Below are 19,240 nucleotides of genomic sequence, written 5' to 3' on the forward strand. Positions count from 1 at the left end.
GCTTTGCCTCCCATCCAGTTCTCCTGCTAATGCACCTGGGGAAGAAGAAGGTGGCCCAAGTCATGGGCTCCTGCACCCATGTGGGAGACCCAGAAGAAGCTCCTGGGTCCCTGCTTCAACCTAGCCCAGCCCTGGTTGTTGCAGCCTTTTAGGGAGTGAACCAGCAGATGGAAGACCTGTCTCTCTCTCTCTGTGTCTCCCTCAGTCTGTATCTCTGCCTTTCAAATGAGTAAATAAATCCTTTTTAAAAAGAAAACATGAACATTCTTTTCACTTCTCACAGAGTATAATTAGCTGAAGTGCAAGTAAATAAAAGGAGGTAAAATGAAAGTTTTTTTTAGTCAAACAATCAAATACTTTTAAAATTAGGAAAAAATTCAGAGAATTGAGATTTATGAAAAAATAAAGCTAAAGATGATAGAAATTGAGTGTTGTCCCAAACCATGGACTGGTTAATGGTGTAGGGGAAACTCAAGCTGAGGGTAGTGCTTTGTAACCCAAACACTTTGCTTTTGTACCACACTTTTTGCAGAAATATTATTCGTTGAATTATCAAAAGTTTAACTTGGTCCTATTTTACCTCTAAAGAGAACAGTTACACAAAAATATTTTTAGATATGACAAACTGCTAGTAGCTTTGTGCTAGATGCTGTGATGACTAATAAACTAAAAGAAGGAGAACACTTGCTTCTATAGCTCTTACACTCGTGCTAAGTCTGGAACTCATATACACAAGCAGAATTTTACACGGCTGCTGGAAAGTTAAGCCTGTCCCTTCTTGCTTCTTGGATGTGCTCCTTTTCCTGTCTTCTCTCCAAATTTCAGGTGGAACTGCCCCCGCTTACTCACCTCAATAAATGTTTATTCACATGACGAAGCGTTGCAAGTAAAATCCAGTTTCTCCTTCTCCCCTGAATGAAGGTTAAGCCCTGCTATAATGATTACCCATTTTAATCTTTTGAAACTATCTTAATAAAGATGAAACGCTTATCTTAAGAACACTACATTCCAGCGCCTCTTTTTACTAAACGCGGTCCAGAAATGAATAAATTCCACATTAGCACAGGTGAGAGAAAGGATTTTTAAATTCTGGAGCAGTGAGTCACAGTTTGTAGCTTTGGGGTACAAACTGTCAAGATTGCTGATGAAAGCTCTGGATTAGACGGGATATCGACGGACACCAGGCAGAACTTTGGGGTCCATATCCCAATATTTGGGGTTGAGAGTTTTTTCAAGTAAATCCAACTAGAAAATCCACGTTTAACATTTACTGTCTACTCATTACTCTGTTTTGGATGACATCAAAAAGTCACAGACGCCTAGAAATTTCCCCCCCAACCAGATTAAAATCTTACACATGGGGAGGCAGTTACCCAAATCAGTCCTGTAGGTAGGACAGTGCTTCAGAAACAGAAAGCTCTAAATAAGCTGAAATCATTAAAAAGACAAGTTTTAAAAAAAAGAAATGGGTAGTGTGTGAGCATAAAGGGGCGTATTAAGTGTTCAGAAACATAAACACCTCAATGTTGGAAATTAAGAATTCAACATAAACAATGAGCAACCCCCCTATTTTTAGCAGACCTAGTAATTTTCATTCAGAAACTCTAAAATGAGGAATTTCAGAAAAATAAGCAATAAAAAATCTTTTTGTATTTTTCAGGCTGGAAAAAAATGATTCAACATATGCTTTCCTAAGAAAGTTAATTATTCGCAGTTGATTAGAATTCAGAATAAATTGGAGTAACGGAGCCATGATTCAGTTATTGACTAAACAACACTGTGAAGCCTTTGGCACCTACTGTGTGCCTTCCAGGTAAACAACTGCATTTGTAGTCAAGTAGATCTGTATTGATGTCTCTGTCTAAAAAGAAAAAAAAAAAAAAAAAAAAAAAAACCAAGAAAGCTGACATTCAGAATAAATCATCTGCCCTTAGAGATGGAACAGGGATTGAGTCACCATATATTGGACTTCAAAACTCAAATAGTTCTCCCTATCGATGCTGAAGTGTATGTCATGTGGATCCTATGTGACATAAATAAAGTGGGAAATGGATTAAAATCTGTGAAATAGCATTAAGTGGGCATCAGTTTCCTCCAAAATCCAGCATTACCCAGGTCTGCACTCTTTGACGTGTTCCCTTTATACAACCGCTTACCCTGGTTTTATTCTTGTGATAGTGTGTGACGTAGCACAAGTTGTCTTGGTTTGGACACCAGAAACCTAAATGAAAAGAAATATTTTGGCTTTTCTGTATATGAAATGACCCCTAACTACAACAGAAGGACCAATTATTTTCTTTGTTCATTTATAAAACATGACTGAATGCCGCCTCTGTACCAGAGACAGTGTTAAGAGATTGGATATGGGTAGACATGGGTCAATCCCTATCTTCAAATTTATTGCTTCTTAGGGTTTTTTTAATTTTGTTTTTCTAGGTACTTGAGGGAAGAGACAAATGTACAAATCCAATGCAAGGGGAAGTGTAGTAATAGAGTGAACATCAAATACCTAACCTCACTCCACAAAGGACAAATTTAACAAAAGAAGTAATGTCTAGTCAGAGATATGTCTAAAGAGAGCTTATCAGATAAAAAAAAACAACTTCACACTATTCCATTCTCTGAAGCCAATAAGTTACTAATTTTATTAATGATTTGCTGAAGTTTGCTATATATACTACACTTAGTACAATATATGAATGTATGTTTAATGTGTGTGTAGTCTCACAGTATTTCAGGTATTTTACTTGACAATAGAGAAATGAACAAGAGTAAGACAAGGTCTCTAAGGAATGCATTGTCTGGTCATTGCTGGTCCTTCACATTGAACCTTCCAAAAATTGCGCTGGAAATAGACGTCTGCAGTAAGGGATCTTCTTTGCATGATCTTATGTAACGTTCCCAGAGTTATCTGGTAATTCAATTCAGGTAGGAAATGGCCAAGCATCTAGAGTTGTTCAGGCCGAGTTATTCGTCTATCCAGTTTGGTGACTCCAGCCGTGAATACAGTAGTACATTCTTCCATAAAGAGGAAAGTTCAGGCTGATAAGCCAGTGGAAAAAACATGAGTCACAGGTAACATTGAAGAAGGCTGCATGATGAAATAGTGCCAACTGAAGGCAGCTTCCATTTACTAAATAAAGAACACGCCAAGGAGTAACAAAAATTTGCCAAGATAAAGCTGAAACTATATCAAGTCTTTCATTACTCAGCAAGCCTAAGGGAGATCTCTTTGGCAGAAAGTGAAGATATTCCCCTCCCCACACGTACACAGCCTCCTACATCTCTTCCTCCCGTGAATTCCTAGGTCATGTCAGGGACCAGCCTCTCTGATAGCAACACCACTGAGTAATGCCTTCCACTGCCAACCGTAAGGAAGAAAGGAGAAAGTGATAAAGGAGCAATAAGGAAAGAAGTAATATTGAAGCCTTGCTCTCTTCCTGGCACCATGTTCAAAATTTAAACTCATGCCTGATTTTACTTAATCTTCCCAACAACTACAAAGTAGGGCTTAATAATCCCATTTTACAGATGAGAAAATTGAAGTTGAAAATATTTAACAACTTATACAAAGTCACACAACTGGTAAAATCTATTCTTTCCTTGACATATAAATGAGTATCTGGACTGGACTTTAGAAGACTTAAAACAAGACATAATTGGGAATACGTTTTTCAGTTAATTCTCATAGTACAACTCATTAAGGACAGAGGTCCTACATGGGAGTAAGTGCACAGTGACTTCTGTTGTTAATTTAACAATTAACACTCTTATTTATGACCTCAATAATCACCTGAGGCTCTTGCCATATGTGTGTATGTGTGCAAACTTGAAATCCTTACTTAGTATAGAGTTGGTCTTCTGTATATAAAGTTAATTAAAAATGAATCTTAAAGAATAATGGGATAGGAAAGGGAGTAGGAGGTGGGATGGGAGTGGGGGAGGGAGAGTGGGTAAGGGGGTAAAAACCACTATATTCCTAAAGTTGTACCTATGAAAATTTTATTCATTAAGTAAAAGCTTAAAAAAAACATGATTGGGTCCAGTGCTGTGATGTAGTGGGCAAAGCCACCACCTGCAGTGCCAGCATCTCCTATGGGGGCTAGTTCGAGTTCCAGGTGCTCCACTTCTGATCTAGCTCCCTGATAATGCATTTGGGAAAGCAGTGGAAGATGGCCCAAGTGCTTGGGCCCCTGCACCTCTTGTGGGAGATCCAGAAGCAGCTCCTGGCTCCTGGTTTCTGCCTGGGGCCAGCCCTGGCCATTGCAGTCATTTGGGAAGTGATCCAGAGGAGAAAAGATCTCTCTCTCTTTCTCTGTGCCTCTGCCTCACCCTCTCTGTAACTCTGACTTTCAAATAAATAAATAAATCTTTTTTAAAAAATTTTAAATGAGTCATAATTAGCAGTGTTAAGGACTCTTTTGTGCCATATCTGAATATGACATCTACCAACATTTCCCTCAACATATATTAGTAATATATCAAGAATGTATATTTTTAAAATAGGCGTATTTTTTGCTATATCTTCAATTACATATCCCTTGTTCCCTAATTTCAAAATGACTCAGGTTTCAAGATGGAACCAGATTTTAAATAACATTTTAAGGAAAGCATTTTTAAATAGACTGGAAACAGCAAAAGAAGTTGGAGCTTTAGGCTCCACACATGGAAGAGGGGAGGTGGAGATGCTGGCTGCTGATTGATCAGTTTGCACTGTATGCATGTGTGGAGATATCGCATTGTTCCCTGTAAAGATGTGCAAGTATTACATATGAGTCAAAAAAGCTTTATAAAATTTTGAAGGTATCTCCAGCCACAAATTTTCTTATGGTGCCCAATTTTCTTAGAAAAAAAATTGTGTTAACCAAAACAACAACAACAAAAAGACATTTATATTCCAATGCTGTTATATAACATCTTTTTTTTAACTTTTTTAAAGGTTTTTCTGTCTATTTTTATTTGAGATGTGGAGAGAGAAAAAGAGAAAGACCAGGAGCTCCCCTGATCTGCTGATTTAAGCACCAGAAGTTACTACAGCCAAGGCTGGCCCAGGCCAATGCCAGGAGGAGGAATCTCAATCTAGGACCCCTCATGACTGACAAGGCCAAAAGACTTGAGCTATCACCTGCTGCCTCCCCAGGGTGCACATTAGCAGGAAGCTGGATCAGAAGCCCAGCAGAGACTCAAACTAGGCACTCCTGTGCGTGGTGCAGGTATTCCAAGTGGCGTCCTAACCACTGTGCCAGTTGCCCACACTGCTCCACTTATTTTAAATCATTTTCCTCAAGTTAATTTGAGAACAAAAGTAATAATCACCTCCAGCAATCTGTTATGATTTTTTTTGCTTCACTTGGAACTCTATGGTTGGATATCCCCTGAGCATTGTAACATTTTCTACTGTGCAGCTAAGAACTGGTAGTCTTATGTCTGACATTAGTGTGCTGCTCTCCTGGTAAGACCCTGACTGATGAGGGCTGGGAGGTAAAACTGGAGAAAGGAAGCAAAGCCATGTTTATACTCATTGTGTTGCCTAAGCCTTCACATAAGCAGCATGACTCACACCGATCTCACCCACACTGGAGGCGTGGCAGCACCTCGCCTGCGGTTTGTAGTTACCAGGATCTTACTATACACCCTGTAGACCTTGAGTGATTACTCTTTATATTTGTCTCCTGATATATATCAAACCTTGCTGTAATGTAAACCCTGCTACAAAACCACATCCTTATAAAGGAAGTAAAGACAGTGAATACATTCTTACTACAAAGCATGATTGTGATAAGGCCACCTAAAATGGACTGAGCAGCAGGAATGCCTCCCAAGCAACTCTTAAGTTAGTTGTCAGCTTGTAATTATAGCACTGCTCTCTCTCTTTCACCTTTCACAGTGTGTTGTACCTGCCTCTCTAACAGCACCTGTATCTCTGTATTGAGCTGCGAAGCCTCTGTGGGGTGTAGGACTATGTTTTATCTCTGTTCATATGGTATCTGCATAGCATGGATGCCTAAGAAGTGTGTATGGGAAAAGTGAGAGAATAAAAAAGTACAATATGTTAGCCTTGTCTAAATACTGATGGAGTCTGTGGATTCAAAAGGCTTCCTTAGCCTTGTCAGCTCGTGTCAAGAGCCTTGGGTGATCACTGACATCATAAGTAAGAGTGTTACTTGTTAAATTAACAATAGGAGTCCTCGTGCACTTACTCCCCATGTAGGACCTCTGTCTTTAATGAGTTGTACTATGGAATTAACTGTAAAACTTGTTTTCAAACAGTACTTCATACTTTGTGTGGATGGTGCAAATTGTGGAAATCTTTACTTAGTATAGAGTTGGTCTTCTGTATATAAAGTTAATTAAAAATGAATCTTAATGAAGAATGAGATGGGAGAGGGAGTAGGAGGTGGGATGGAAGTCGGGGTGGGAGGGCGGTTATAGGAGAAAGAACCACTATATACCTAAAGCTGTATCTATGAAATTTGTATTCATTAAATAAATGCTTTCTTTTTAAAAAAAAAAAAAGTAAATAAAATAGGTCATTATTGGGGAAAAAAAGAATCTATTAGTTACCTTAGTCAATTTTATGCTGTTCTAGCAGCATACCCATACTTCATCATTTATTGACAATAGAAGTTTATTTGGCTCATGATCCCAGAGGCTAGGAAGACCAAGTGGTCACATCTGCTCAGAATCTCCTTGCTGTGTCATCACGTAGTGCAAGGGCAAAAAGCAGGTGCAAGATAGAAAAAGAAGCCAAGCCCTGAGATAGCCAGCCCACTCTTGGAATAATGGCGTTAATCCATTCATGAGTACAGAGCCCTCATGCCTAATCATCTCTCAAAGGCCCCACCTCTCAACATGCTACAATGGCAATGGAATTTCAACACCAGTCTGGAGGGGAAATTCATACCATAGCATTGATCCTCTTTGAGTCAAATATTGCATAATTTGAATTACCGTCTCACATAGTCTTATTTTATGACTAAAAACATACATTGATGAGGCTAAAGACTAAGGTTATAAGATATGTGCATTCTCTTCCTTTGGATTAGAACAAAATTCTCTGGGTCCTAGCATAGCCAAGCTCAAATTCTTGGCCTCCTGAGTACTTCTTCTTCATTTGTTTCCTTTGATTTTGATTATTCAGATGTTTAGATATAAAATTTACACATTTTTATTTATATACTAAAGGTGAAAATATGATATATCAAAAGACTAATCTGAAGGGCCTATGCTGCAGAATGGGATTCAAAGACACATTCAGGAAAGTGAGGTAGTTGGAGTAGGTGTCTGGTGTGGTAGTTAAGATACCACTTAGGATACCCACATCTCATATTGGAGTGTTGAATTTGAGTCCCAACTCTTCTCCAAATTCCAGCTTCCTTGTAATGTATACCCTAGAGTGAAGTAGATAATGACTCAAAAAGTTGGCTCTGCCACCCAGATGGAGATCCAAATTGAATTTCCAATTTCTGGCTTCAGCCTGGCTCAGCCCTGGCTATTGTGGGCATTTAGGAGTAAACCAGTGAATGAAAGAATATCTCTCTCTCTCTCTCTCTCTTCCTCTCTCTCTCTCTCTTCCTCTCTCCCTCTCTCTTTTCCTCTCTCTCTCTTCCTCCCTTTCTCCCCTTGTCAAATACATAATAAAGGTAAAAATAAATTTTTAAAAAGTTGTTTTTTTAAATCAGTAGCAATTATGAAAATACATAATCAAGAAAAAGCCATATTCAAAATAATAGGAAATTTCACAACCAGTTTTCTAGTTCTTTCCCCAACTTCTTCCCATCACAGTACAGCATGGTTGGGTGGAATCCTCCCAGTCCCTGGTTCCTTCCTTGTGACACGCTATAGATTGAATATGGATTATCCCCTCTGAAACTCCTGCTGGAATTTAATACACATTTTGGAGCAAATGTTTGGCCTACCACTTAAGACACCAGTTAAGGGGCCAGAGCTGTGGCATAGCGTGTAACGCTGCCACCTGCAGTACCAGCATCCCATATGGGCGCCAGTTCATGTCTCAGCTGCTCCACTTGCAATCCAGCTCTCTTCTATGGCCTGGGAAAGCAGTACAATATGGCCCAAGTCCTTGGGCCCCTGCACCTGTATGGAGACTTAGAGGAAGTTCCCGGCTCACGGCTTCAGATTGGCGTAGCTCCGGCAGTTGCAGCCATCTGGGGAGTAAATGAGCGGATGGAAGATCTCTCTCTCTGCCTCTCCTTCTCTCTGTGTAACTCTGACCTTCAAAAAATAAATAAATAAATCTTTTTTTAAAAAAAGACACAAGTTAAGATATCCATGTGCCAAGGCCAGCATTGTGGCACAATGGGTTAAACTGCCACCTACAGTGCTATATTCCCATATGTGGGCTGGTTCAAGTCCCAAGTGCTCCACTTCTTATCCAGCTCCTTGATAACGTGTCTGGGAAAGCAATCAGAAGATGGCCCAAGTCCTTGCATCCCTGCACCCATGTGGGAGAACTGGATGGAGTTCCAGGATCCTGGCTTTGGTGTAGCCCAGCCCCAGACAGCTGTTGCAGCCATTTGTGGAGCAAACCAGCAGATGAATGATCTTTTTCTCTCTGTCACTTCCTTTCTCTGTAATTCTGCCTTTCAAATAAATAAATAAATAAATAAATCTTAAAAAGATCTCTTTCTCTGTCTCTCTACCTTCAAGTAATAAATAAATCTTAAGAGAGAGAGACAGAGAGGCACACATGCCATTATCAGAGTACCTGGGTCAGAGTCCTAGTTCCAGCTCCCAGTTCCACCTTCCTCCTAATGTAAACTTTAGGGGGCAGCAGGTGATGTCTCAGACGGTTCGGTTCCAGTCACCCTCTGGGAGAACTGGGTTGAGTTCTCAGCTCCCAGTTTCAGCCTGACTCAGCTCCTGGGGACATTTGGGGAGTGAACTGTGGATGGGAGAGCTCTTTCTCTGTCTGTCTCTCTCCCCCCATCAGTCTGTTATTCTGTCACAAGGTGGAAGCAACAAATGGGTAAAAAAGGACTGAATCCACTCCCTTTGGCTTTTACAAAGGCACTAATCCTGTTCATGAAGGTGGAGCCTGCATAGCCTAATCACCACATAGTATCCCCACAAATTAAAACTATTGCACTGGGAATTAAGTTTCTACCTGAATTTTGGAGAGGATCCAAACATTGAACTACAGCAGCCACAGAATTTTGGTTTTGCCAGATGAAAAGGATTATAGAGGTGGATGCTGGTGATGGTTGCACAACAGTGTGAATGTACTAATGACACTGAACTCTACACTTAAAAATGAAAAAGATGGTAATTTTTATGGTATGTGCATTTTACCATAATTTTTAGAACTTTTCAAAAATACTTAAATGTTGGGTGATTGCTTCCTTCTTGTGGCTTCAGTCTCCATCATCTATTCTAGAATCTTATCTTTAATACCTCTCTTCTGACAGACCTGTATTTCCTAATTGCCCACTAAATATTCCAACCTCTCTGTCTCAAGAGTTGTCAAACCTAACCTGTTTAAACCTATGTATTATTTTCCTTACCAACTTACTCCTATATTCCAAAAGTTAGTCATTGGATAGACCATCTATCCAATTACTCAAGTTGGCATCTTAAAATCTACTTTAATTTTTCTCTTCCTCAGTCTTCAATTCCTCTCAACATTCTTTAAAGATTAATTTTGCTTATTTGAAACACAGAGTTACAGAGGGAGGGAGGAAAGGAGGAGGGGGGGTCTTCCATCCACTGGTTCACACCCCAAATGGCCACAAGGGCCAGAGCTGAGCCAATCTGAAGCCTACAAGTGTGTCTCTGTCTCCCTCAAATGTTAGTTCACTGAGGCCTTGAAATTCTTCTTTATATGGAAACACTGTCCCTACCCCATCTAGAAAGCACCGTGTCCTCCTTTTAGCCCAGATTCCTCCATCCTGCAAGCCTTCCCTGATGTTCCTAGGAAAATTTGAAAACCCTATATGCCACAGTTCCCTGCTCCCATCTCTATTCCAGCACATCAAGGGTTTGTATGTGTGTCCATCTCTCTCATAACACTGTGAGTGTCTGGAGAACAGGGCTTTGGATTAGCAAACATTCCCAGAGCCCATTGTAGGTTCTGTAGATGGATGCTGAGAAGATTTTAGTTCATCAATTGGAAGAGTAGGAAACAGGAGAAAAGTGCTTTGTAGAAATGAAGAGTGGAATCAGCATAAGAGGTCTTGCTGACTTTCTTAATATTTGTCCTTTGTGGTTAGCACTAGCAAAGCTTCCTCATCAATAAAATGCAGGCACTGAATGGTGACTTCTTGAAGTAGATTTTAATTGTGTATGTGTCACCATTGCCTGGGGTCACATTCAACACTGAATCAGTCTGAAAATAAGAAAGAATTAGAGGGGCCGGCGCTGTGGCACAGCTGGTTACCATCCTAGCCTGCAGTGCCGGCATCTCATATGGGTGCTGGTTCGAGACTTGGCTGCTCCACTTCCAATCCAGCTCTCTGCTGTGGTCTGGGAAAGCAGTAGAAGGTGGCCCAAGTCCTTGGGCCCCTGCACCCGCATGGGAGACCCAGAAGAAGCTCCTGGATCCTGGCTTCAGATTGGAACAGCTCTGGCCGTTGCAGCCAATTGGGGAGAGAACCATTGGATGGAAGACCTCCCCCCTCCCTCTCTGCCTCTCCTCTCTCTGTGTAACTCTGACTTTCAAACAAATAAATAAATCTTTAAAAGAAATGCTGCAGTGAAAAAAGAAGAAGAAAGAGTTAGAGGTGGTAGGGAAAGAAAATCTGTGAACAGACCTTTCTCTTTCCAAAGTAAGTCAGATGCTTAATAATCATGGAATTAAAGCTTGCTTTATGAGCGTTCATAGCAGTCATCATCTCCCCTAGCTGTTGAAACACTCACGTCCCATAGCCAAGTGCATAGTTGTTTCAGTCTTTCATGAGATCTATTGCCAGAAACTATTTCTGTTTGCTAATTCCCATGCTTCCTGCTATGCATGCATCTCCTTCCTGCCGTTCAGTTCCCTATGGGCAGTACTAACTAGTTATTTTCCTAACACCCTCTCCTACCACATTCCAGCAATGATTATTTGCATGAGTTAGCTCTAACCCTCTCAACAATTCTGTAAAGTGAGTACTGAATTTACTCTCAGATGTGGAAATCGCCTGACTCCAACCTCCACAGTCAGAAATAGGAAAAGTCAGAATTCAACCTGCCTGCCTTCAAAGCACCTGCTCCCCCTTCACGCAACCTGCCTGTGCCCTTGACTAGGTAACTTATCTGTTAATTGACTTACATGTTCTGTTTAGTTATTCAGCAAGTGCTAAATAGAACCCCTTTTATGCCAGATATTGTCCCATGTGATTTACAGGTGTCAAATTATTGAGTCCTAGCATGGCTCACTTGGTTGATCCTCCACCTGAGGTGCTGGCATCCCATATGGGCACCAGGTTCTAGTCCCGGTTGCTCCTCTTCCAGTCCAGCTCTCTGCTGTGGCCCGAGAGGGCAGTGGAGCTTGGCCCAGGTCCTTGGGCTCCTGCACCCGCATGGGAGACCAGGAGAAGCACCTGGCTCTGGCTTTGGATCAGCACAGCACCAGCCGTGGCGGCCATTTGGGGAGTGAACCAACGGAAGGAAGACCTTTCTCTCTGTCTCTCTCTCTCACTGTCCATAACTCTTCCTGTCAAATAGTTAAAAAAGAAGAAGAAGAAAAATTATTGAGTCCTCACAATAATCATATGCAGTCAGTGTCATTGTACACATCTTACAGCTGGAGAAATGGAGGCATGGAGAACCTAAGTTCTCATCTTACAGATGAGAAAACTGACACACAGAAATTAAGTGGTTTTCTCAAAATTAGACTGCAAGTTATCATCAAAGCAGGATTCAAATACCAATAGTCTGGGTTCAGAGTATACTTTTTTAAAAAGATTTATTCATTTGAAAGTCAGTGTTACAGAGAGAGATGGAGAGACAGAGAAAGAAAGAATCTTCCATCTGCAGGTTCACTCCCCAGATGGCCACAACAACCAGAGCCAGGCTGAAGCCAGGGGCCAGGAGCTTCTTCCAGGTCTCATGGGTAATAGGGGCTCAAACACTTAGGGCATCCTCTGCTGCTTTTCCAATGCCATTAGCAGGGAGCTGTATTGGAAGTGGATCAGCCAGGACATGAACCAGCATCCATTTGGGATGCTGGCATTGCAGGTGGTGGTTTTACCCACTGTACCACAATGCCAGCCCAGTCTGTATTTTTAACTTCTACACTAAACTTTCTCTATTTCTATTTTTGTTTACTTGAAATAATAATTCACTGGTGAATTAAATTAAACGCCCTGCTTTCAAGTCCCGAGATTGATAAGAAATTTTCCTTCTTGCATTGAATTTCATATCTTCTTCAATACCATGTGTTCCATAGCCAGACACAACCTTGATTTCCCCATTTATGGTGAGAGAGTGTAGAAGAAACTGTATGAATCTCTGGCTTAGTCTAGAATAGGAATTCATCAAAATATGCCAATATTTTTAAGTGATGACATAAGGATGCCAGTTGGATTTAGTTTTTCATACTGATCCAGTCAGTTGGCAGTGGCTTCCTTGGAAAAAAATATTAAGCAGGTTTCTAAGGCATGTTCTGTTACAAATAATTGCAAAGAAAGTTCAATCTTCAAATCATGCCGGAAACTGTAGTCTACTTTCTGGCTACCCACAGGCTTTATTCCTCTCTGCCTGGCCTTTCATAAAGCTATAGAGATTATTACAGTACTTGCTTTTCCTAGCTAGTACCCCCAACAGATTCAAAGTCAGCAAATCATTTTAGAATAGTATTTTGGATAAGAAGTGTATGGGGATAATGAAATACATATGTGTTTGGAATATTTTTGCTAAAAATAATCAAGAAAAGTCAGTAACTGAATAAAAGTGGTGTTACAATGAGTGTTACAAAAAAAAGAGAATAACACACAAGGTTATCCATCTTAAGGAAAGCACACTAATTTTCTTTAAATAAGTAAATAACGTACATTTGAGTTCTCACTGGGGGCCTATGGCATAGGTTTTCAGTTATCTCACATACACCTTGATAAGAAGCATGGATTTATTCATTTAGAGGAAATGTGTGTCAAACGGCTTGCTAAGTTTATGCAAGTGTAAGAGGCAGAACTGAAATTGGAACTTTGGTCTCTCTATGAACAAATGCCATGCTACAATGGGGGGCTCAAATTTTCATGGAAAATGGAATTAAAAGGTAAGTTTATATGGGTGCAAGAATTTTTGGAAATCCATGCATAGTTTTTTCTTAATATGTGTTTTTCATAAAATTTATGAAGACCTCCCCATATGCATGGCTTTCATGATTTAGACATCAAAATAAACCTAAATTTTTTAATTCTATTTTTAAAGAAAATTTGTATTTAATAAATATAAATTTCAAAAGTACAACTTTTGAATTATAGTGGTTTTTCCCCCTATAAAAACCCTCCCACCCATAAACCATCCCATCTCATACTCCCTCTCCCATCCCATTCTTCATTTTTAATTATCTTTATATACAGAAGATCAACTTAGTATATACTAAGTAAAGCTTTCAACAGTTTGCACCCACTCAGACACACAAAGTATAAAGTACCGTTTGAAGACTAGTTTTACCATTAATTCACATAGTACAACACATTAAGGACAGAGATTCTACATGGGGAGCAAGTGCACAGAGACTCCTATTGTTGATTTTTTTCTTTTTTTGACAGGCAGAGTTAGACAGTGAGAGAGAGAGAGAGAGAGAAAGGTATTCCTTCAGTTGGCTCACCCCCCAAATGGCTGCTACAGCCAGCGCGCTGCACTAATCCGAAGCCAGGAGCCAGGTGCTTCTCCTGGTCTCCCATGCGGGTGCAGGGCCCAAGCACTTGGGCCATCCTCCACTGCACTCCCGGGCCACAGCAGAGCTGGACTGGAAGAGGAGCAACCGGGCCAGAATCTGGCACCTCAACCGGGACTAGAACCCGGGGTGCCGGTGCTGCAGGCGGAGGATTAACCAAGTGAGCTGCGGCGCCGGCCCCTGTTGTTGATTTAACAACTGACACTCTTATTTATGATGTCAATAATTGCCCAAGGTTCTTGTCATGAGCTGCCCAGGCTATGGAAGCCTCCTGAGTCCACAAACTCCAATATTATTTAGACAAGGCCATAATCAAAGTGGAAGTTCTCTCCTCCCTTCAGAGAAAGGTACCTCCTTTTTTGATGGTCCGTTCTTTCCACTGGGATCTCAGAGATCTTTCATTTAGATCATTTTCTGCCACAGTGTCTTGGCTTTCCATACCTGAGAAACTCAAGGGCTTTTTAGCCAGATCCGAGTCTGTTAAGGGCTGATTCTGAGGCCAGAGTGCTGTTTAGGGCATTTGCCATTCTATGAGTCTGCTGTGTATCCTGCTTCCCACGTTGGATGGTCCTCTCCTTTTTACTTCTATCAATTATTATTAGCAGACACTAGTCTTATTTATGTGATCCCTTTGACAATCCTATCTTTATGATCAATTATGAACTTAAACTGATCACTTTAACTAGTAAGATGGCATTGGTACCTGCCAACTTAATGGGATTTGGAGTCCCATGGTGTGTTTCTAGCTTTACTCTTAGGGGTAAGTCTGAGAGAACGTGTGCCAAACAGTATATCTCCTCCCTCTCTTATTTTTAACAGAGATCAGTTTTCAGTTGGATTTAAACTCCTAAGAATAATTAAAGAGTTCAACCAATGGTATTTAGAAGAAAAAGAGAATACTGAAAAGAATAAAATAGTAAGCTGCCCTTGTCAGGACAAGGGCTGATCAAGTCATTGGTTCTCACAGTGCCAGCTTCACTTCAACAGGTTTCCTTTTAAGTGCCTAGTTAGTTGTCATAGATCAGGGAAAACATATGATATTTGTCCTTTGGGGACTGGCTTATTTCACTCAGCATGATGTTTTACAGATTTCTCCATTTTGTTGCAAATGACTGGATTTCATTTTTTTTACCACAGTGTAGTTGAATTCTATTTTTTTAAGATTTATTTATTTATTTGAAAGGCAGATTTACAGAGAGGCAGAGTCAAAGAGAGAGAGAGAGATCTTCCATCTGCTGGTTCACCCTCCAAATGACCACAATGGCCAGAGCTGGGCTAACGCAAAACCTGGAGCCAAGAGCTTCTTCCTGGTCTCCCACTTCAGTGCAGGGGCGCAAGCATTTGGAAGACATTCGAGTACTTTCCCAAGCCATAGCAGAGAGCTGGATCAAAATTGGAGTAGCCAGATCTCAAATCAGTGCCCATATGGAATGCCCACTCTACCACAGCAGCAGCCCTTGAATTCTATTTTTCACAAAATTTTTGAAGTACCCTTGTATTTCTAGTACAGAAGTCACTATGATACCATATATTAAGGGTACACATTATCAGGCAGAAACTTATAATTATTTGAACAATTTAATTGGCTGTGAATTCTCTAACAGCTATGGAAAAAGGCAAGCAAACATGAAAAGTGATAAAGTGTTCATTTTTTAATTTAAAAAGGCATGTTATTTGCACAAAAAGAAAAGTATTTTCTTAAACTGTGTATCTGTGGGTGGTATAGATAACATCTGATAGTATCTTCTACTATGGTTTTACATAAAATTTAAAAATGTTGTCCAAATGTTAAAGTGACCCTTTGTAAAGGCAGAAGGATCATGTATTAAATGTCAGATGAAAGGCATTTCCATGGAAGCTGAAAATAACAGAACAGACAGCGTAATTCTTAGAAAAAAAATGAGAGAATTCACATATTCATCCAAGCCACAAAATTAGAAGGCCTCCCCTGTGCTGACAACTTGTTCAAGGTTGTTTTTTAGATAGACATTTCCTAACAACGAGTGAGAAATGTCAAAAAAGAATCAGGTTGCACTTATCTTCTTAACCGCGGGTTAAACACAAGAATATATTTATAAAATTAAACCAGTGGACATTTCTAACATTTTTTCAAGATTGTATTTCTCAGCACACTTTAAAAATCAACAGGTGAGGTGCCAGCATTGTAGCATAGTGGGTTAAGCCACTTCCTGCAATGCTGGCATCATATATGGACCCCAGTTTGGGTCCTGGCTGCTCCACTTCTGATCCAGCTCCCTGCTAATGGCCTAGGAAGAGCAGTGGAAGATGGCCAACATGTTTGGGTCCTTGCACCCATGTGGGAGACCCAGATGACGTTTCTGGCTTCTGGATCCTGGCTTCAGCCTGACCCAGTTCTGTCCATTGTGGCCATCTGGGAATGAACCAGCAAATGAAAGGTATTTCTCTCTCTCTCTCTCTCTCCTCTCTTTCTCCCTCTCTCTCTCCCTTTCTCTCTCTCTCTCTCTCTCTCTCTCTCTCTCATTATCTCTCTCTCTCTTTGTCTCTGGAACTCTGCCTTTCAAATAAATATTTTAAATAAATAAAAATGAACAGGCTATTTCCATTTGAGGCTAGACTTTTAGCTGATTCAATATTGTACCACCCTCTAGGGAACACATCTATCTGGGGCCTATTTCCTGTAAGTGGAGATGTTGGTATGGCTGCCAAAGCCACAGATTTTCTAATTATCTTTCAGTGCTCTTCTGTGATCAGAATTCGCTCAACTGGAAAAAAAAAGAAGTGAAAACAATTTCCAAGCACTCACAAGTATGAGTGGATAAATTGTACACCAATTAAAGGAAGTGAAAACTTCTTTTTCCAGTTTCTAACGTCAAGAAACATTGTTCTGAGCTTCTTTTTCCTTTCTCTGGTTGATGGGATATGCGATTTGTATAACTGCCACCAGAGTTGGTGGAGTTAGCACATTCAGAGTGCACCTGAGTCCAAGTGGATACCAGTCCAGGAAGAATATATCAAGCATCCATGAATTCTTACTACCAGCTCTAGCAGATTGTGTGACACCTGCCACACTTTGCAGTTTATAACCTAAGCTATCCACCCTTTACCACACACGCCAGAGTGGCATTGCCTATATTTGCTCCCAAAAAATAAACTGTTAGCTGTCTTAGGAAAGAAGAGGTTTACCCAGGAAGCCTCTGTTTGCAGTGGGCAGTGAAACAGTAGGTGAAGAGCAAAGTTCCCTCTCTGCAGCACGGGATGCTTAGGAATGAGGCAGCATCCCAAGAGAGTGATTGCTCCCATCTCCATGCACATAAAGGACTCAGCTTCAGATCTTCTGGAGTTTTATTAAGAGTGACAAGTTTTTCTGTATAAAAGAAAGCAATGTCTATGCTACTAAAGAATGGGGACTTGGAATATTGAGGAGTACAGGGGAAGATGTGCACGGTTAATCAAGAAGCATTTGTTGAACACCATTTTAAGTCACAGGGGTGTGACCTCCAGAACTCATCTCTGAGCTTTGACAGGGCTGACTACTCTCTCCTTTAAACGTGCTCACCCTTGGCTTCCGTGTCCTACTTTTCGCCTCTTCTTTCCGTCCTCTGTAGTTGTCATCATGGGCTTCCTTTGTGCATTCCCAACATGATGGGATTCAGATGTATTTTGTCCATAGTCTTTTTTTCTCCTCTAAAGTGGACATTCCAGATTCGCATACACAACTCCCAACTTGTCATCTCCATTTGGAAATCCTACTTTAAATATTTATTTATGGGGCCAGTGTGTGGCATAGCAGGTGGCGTAGCAGTGCTGGCATCACATATGGGTGCTGGTTCAAGTCCTGGCTGCTCCACTTCCAATCCAGCTCTCTGCTATAGCCTGGGAAAACAGTGGAAGATGGCTAAAGCCTTTGGCCCCTGCATCCACATGGGAGACCAGGAAGAAGTTCCTGGTTCCTGGCTTCAGATTGGCACAGCTCTGGCTGTTGTGGCCATCTGGGAAGTGAACCAGCAGATGAAAGACATCTCTCTCTCTCTCTCTCTCTCTCTCTCTCTCTCCCTCTGCCTCTGCCTTTCTGTCACTCTGCCTTTCAAATAAATAAGTAAATCTTTAAAATAAATAAATATTTATTTATTTATTTATTTGGTAAGCAGAGAGAGAGAGAGAGAAGGAGAGAGAGAGAGCGAGCGAGGTCTTCCATCCACTGCTGCATTTTCCAAGTAGCTATAACAACCAGAGCTGGGCCTGGCCAAATCCAGGAGCCAGAAACTCCATTTCGGTCTCCCACACAGGTGGCAGGGTCCCAAGTACTTGGGCCATCCTCTGCTGCCTTCCCAGCCACACTAGCAGGTAGCTGGATCCGAAGCAGAATAGCCAAGACTCAAATTGGCACTCCAGTATGGGAAACAGACATCCCACTCGGCAGCTTAACCTGCTATGCCGCAGCACCGGACCCTGAAAATTCTATTACTCAATATATTAAAAATCTAATTCCTTAGCTCTCCATTCAACTTATCACTCAATTTGGATTGCCTGCCTTAGTGAATCATCCCGTCGTCCCCAGTCTATCCAGCAGCCCATTCTTCATGCTTGTTTCTTCCTCACTGCCTGCCCTTCTCCATCAAAAAGTTGAGTCAGCTCTGTAATCCATTCACTTTTCTCTGGCTCCACTGTCGAAACCCAAGTTGTCAAAAAGTTCCACTCTTGCTTTCTCTTATTCTTTTTCTCATACACGGATCTCTTGTCATGATCTGAGAGAAAGGGAGAAGGCAGGAGAGAGCAGAGAGGCAGAACAGAGGGAGAGATGGAAGGAGGAGGGAAAAGAAAGGAAGGAAGCGTTAGTTAAACAGCCCCGCCATTAAACTCTTCATGGATCTTTCAATGCCTTCTGAAGAATCCTGTCTCCTTAACCTGGCTGCTAAGATCCTTCTTACTCTTCCTCATATATTTATCATTCTTTAATCTCTAATAACACGAAAATACACTGAGCTTCCTAAATCCACACTCTTTGGATTTACGCTGTCGGCCTTAAGACAGCTTTATCATCCCCTCCAGCCTCGTTACCTGCCACACTCCTCCTCAGCCTGGAGAGTTTGGAGCAGTCTCACCTCTGCTGGCTCTCACCTCCAGCACACCCGCAGGCTAGGTTAGATGCCATCCAACGTGGCACCACTATACTTTGTAGTATCCCCTAAGCCAGTGTCGGGAAAAATGACAACAGACTGCAGCAGCGTTCCTGCAGGAGAGCAGCAGCCCAGCACTCAGTAGGAGAAGCAGCTCTTTGTCAAAGAAATGTCTTGAAGCCTCTTGGCCAGGATCCATGCTACTCCCTCACACCCCTTCCCCTTCACCACCACCACAAATCACTCAGTCAGTTGGGGAAGAGAGAGCTAACACAGAGAGCCAAGTCGTTCTTTGTGA

The 19,240-nt window shown here is 41.2% G+C and overlaps 1 long non-coding RNA gene across 1 annotated transcript; it reads right to left on the reverse strand.

Annotated features, from left to right (window-relative positions):
- Nucleotides 1-17,150: 17,150 nt before the first annotated feature.
- Nucleotides 17,151-19,035, reverse strand: LOC138850462 (uncharacterized). Its single transcript, XR_011390233.2, has 2 exons — nt 18,884-19,035; nt 17,151-18,570 (listed from the first exon to the last, which is right to left on the reverse strand). It is a non-coding gene; the product is annotated as an uncharacterized LOC138850462 (long non-coding RNA).
- Nucleotides 19,036-19,240: the final 205 nt, after the last annotated feature.

This window comes from Oryctolagus cuniculus, chromosome 7 (genome assembly GCF_051225735.1).
Source record: "Oryctolagus cuniculus isolate XC-2025 breed Fujian yellow rabbit chromosome 7, ASM5122573v1, whole genome shotgun sequence".
In the NCBI taxonomy this organism is placed as follows: domain Eukaryota; kingdom Metazoa; phylum Chordata; class Mammalia; order Lagomorpha; family Leporidae; genus Oryctolagus; species Oryctolagus cuniculus.